A 3,538-nucleotide genomic window follows, 5' to 3' on the forward strand; every position below is an offset into this window, starting at 1 on the left:
AAGAAACTGTACTTGTGAACGCCTCCAACGGCTGCAACAGTGCTCAGTACTACATAAAGTCATTATTATATAAAAACTTACAGTCTTACACTACTATAATCTTTATTTATTATCAATAAAAAATCAAACAATTGTGTCGTAATGTTGTGGACGTTCAGTGAAGTGGATAACAAATCAAAATGGATCAGGATCTTTGGGCGCGAGATGTTTAGGGGCAAAGCAGTCCACGAAGAGCTGCTTCGGCGTGGTTTTTCGTTCTTAACTGGTCATTGAGAACTCCACAGATCCCATATCCTTATTGGAAATAATGCTGTTCTTCTTTTGCCGCCCAACGTTAGATAGGGCCTATATTATAAAGGACAAAAATTTGTTTTCGGGAGTCACAGACTTCTCTTCTTCCTATTTCGATGTATAGCTAGTGCCTATTTTTTTATCAAATCTGAAATAACTTTTTATTAATACAATAGATTTAGGATTTAGATTTCTGGGCTTTCGGCATCTAAGGCCATTTAACCCTTCACGTTTTGAGGGATGACGTCCCTCGGGGAAAGTGAAGGAAGAAAGATTGGGAAAGGAAGGAAGCGGCCTGGGACCCAGGCCCGTATCCAGGGGGGTCTAGGGGGCCGCCCCCCTACATTTTTGCGGGCCCCCCTAAAATTTTCACGGTAGGCTTCCAAATGAAGTATAATATGGTGATGAACTATAATATTTTTGGATTGGCCCCCCCTACATTTTTGGGCTGGCTACCGGCCTGCTGGGACCTATAAGTTAGGTACCACCCCGGCATTTGCCTGGTGTGAATAAGGAAAACCCAGGAAAACCGCATTCAGGGTGGGTGGCCTGAAAAAGTATGTTACATTTTTTTTGACCGAGTGCCCCCACCGGGAATCGAACCCGGGACCGCTCGCACCGAAGGCGAGAGCGTTAGCGACTACGCTACGCGGGGCCACGGTAAATGGACAGATCAAATACAAAAAAAAAAAAAAAAAAAAGCATTCAATAAATACTTCCTGAATCACCCATTAAAAATACCATTTTTATTCCAAAAACAGCTCTTATTCGTTTCTTCTGACCTCTTGGTACAGGCCAGTACTTAATAAACATGTTTTATGTTTTGTACGACGCATTTTAATAATTTATTATAGAAAATGAAAATATGTAGAGTATTGTACACATTTTAGATAAAGTCTGACTCAAAAAACCAAGTGCACAGTGTAGTATGAATATAGTCACATCTTTAAAATAACTAAACTAACGAAAAACATGTCTTTTTTTTTTTTTTACATAAATTACATGTCTTTATTACATGTCTCTTATTTTATTAAAAGGAAATATTCTTTTAAAACTAAGCCGCATAGTACAGAGACCGGGCAGTCAATAGTTTCCTACGGTTTCTTCCCATTTCTTTTTAACTGGTAGAGACAAGTTGTGCATGATATGCAGAAACTTCGCTCTGTTCAGGATGTTATTTTTTTATTTTTTGCAAAATTATTTGCGGAAGTTTTTCGAAATTTTCAGTGCTTAAACACTTGGGTTCTAGTTATGAAATACATTATAACATATGTAGGTGGGTAAACCTAATTGGATAATCTTTGTTGCGAGCGGTTCTGGGTTCCATTCCCGGTGGTCAATACTCGGACGGAAAGATGTAAAAAGCCTTTTCAGGTCAGCCATCCCGGTTCTTCTTCATTCACACAAGGCAAATGCCAGGACTATGCCGAACATAAAGGTCCAAAGCCCCCTCCTTTCCTTTCCCACTCCTTTCTTCCTTTCTCATTTCCCCAGGTAGTGTGATGGCCGAGGGATGTTATCTCTCATATGTAACGGACTAAAATGCTTACAGATGCCAAAAGTCCAGATACATAATTCCTCCTCCTCAGGTATAGTTTACGAGGAAATTAAGGAAACCTCATGGGAAGTACAGTGGCGCAGTTGTAGAATCTCTGGTGCGTGCGATCACTGGTTCGTTCCCCGGCCAAGTAGGTTTGTTACAGGTTTTCTCGGGTACTCCTGTTTCCATTACTTTCTCTTCCATCAATGTTTTCATCATCATTCATTCGCCTTAATCGCCATCCCCCTTAACCTAATGGGAGTAAGCATGGGACATTTAACCAAAGATTTCATTTCATTTTGTTTCGTTTCATAGAAAACCTTATATAAGGAACATTGTTATTTATTTAAAATTGTTATTTATTTAAGATTGTTATTTATTTAAAACATTTATTGTATGTGTAACAAGTACATTGTTGACTAACATATTGTATCTACTCTTATTTGTGGTATAACAAGTAACAGCTGCTAGTTGCTGTTACTTCTAACAGCATAGACACCCATACTATTTGTAATAACATTCATTGCTGCATCTGTACTACCTGCTATGTAACGTCATAAACGATAACAGCTTTCCTTAACTTCAAAACTAAGCTGACAGTTCGAAATGAAATCCATCTACGTCTAACAAAAAGTTCTTGAACACTCGACATCCCACGGCGCACACTACACAAAAGCTGCGAAAGCGTTCTCTGTACTACAGCTGTCAAGAGTTTGGATTTCATTACCGCCCTACATAACAGTGTGAAAGAGATTCTTGACCTTCAAACGTAGGATAAAGCATCATCTTTTATGTCAACAAGAAGTTAGCTTGAGTTCCCACGTCTATGACTGCACTAAATAAATTACTTTTATATGCAATTTGAAATATAGAGTACAAGTACTAACTTATTCATACAAAAAATTCTTTTTTTTTTTTTTTTTTTTTCAAAATTTTATGTTGAATTTCGTTAGATTTTGATTTCTGTGTAGCAATTAGTGAAACAAATTTAAATTTCCACCTCAATTTTTAAATTGTGTATGTCAATTTCAAGTAATAAGATCAAAGATAAAAATGTTCCTCGGACGCTGAATTAATATGAAAAACCCATTACTCGCTGTCCATTACTGTCTTTGTTCTATAGCAATAAACGTTGAAGCCAAAAATTGTTAATTTCAACCATTTTCGGTTTGAATAGTGAGTTAAGAGAGGAGACCTAGGGAGGAGGGAACCTATTCTTGGGACGCTGAAATAATCGCAAAAACACGCTTCTCGATACCTCGTACAGTTTTTGCCCTATGAAAATCAGTATCGAAACCAGAAATAGTATACTAGTAAATTCATCAACTTATAGTTTTGATACATTGTTGCGGGTTGTAATGATATACGAGGCTACTCTTCATGGGCTGTATCGATTGCAAAGAACCGATTGTCACTATTACCGTTTCTTTTCTATGGTGATAAATGTTGAAACCGGAAATGGTTAATTTAATTTTAAACTATATATGGTTTGAATAGAGTGCTAATGGAAAAGTTAGAATGTATTGTTTGGAAGCTGAATCGTTTAAAAATAACGTATCTAATATCTCTTACCGTTTTCGCTCTATGAAAATAAGTAATTGAATCTGTACGTAGTAGTAAATTTCAACACTACAGGTTTTTGTTGAGTGTTGCTGATTGTAATTATACCTGCTCTTGAGACCTCTTCAATCGATTGCAGAAAACCGC

General features: G+C 37.2%; 1 non-coding gene across 1 annotated transcript; it reads right to left on the reverse strand.

The window, feature by feature from the left end:
* Positions 1-873: 873 nt before the first annotated feature.
* TRNAR-UCG (transfer RNA arginine (anticodon UCG)) lies at positions 874-947 on the reverse strand. Its single transcript has one exon. It is a non-coding gene; the product is annotated as a tRNA-Arg (tRNA).
* Between the last annotated feature and the right edge of the window lie 2,591 nt (positions 948-3,538).

Source organism: Thermobia domestica, unplaced genomic scaffold (genome assembly GCF_964235325.1).
Source record: "Thermobia domestica unplaced genomic scaffold, izTheDome1.hap1.1 HAP1_SCAFFOLD_276, whole genome shotgun sequence".
Classification (NCBI taxonomy): domain Eukaryota; kingdom Metazoa; phylum Arthropoda; class Insecta; order Zygentoma; family Lepismatidae; genus Thermobia; species Thermobia domestica.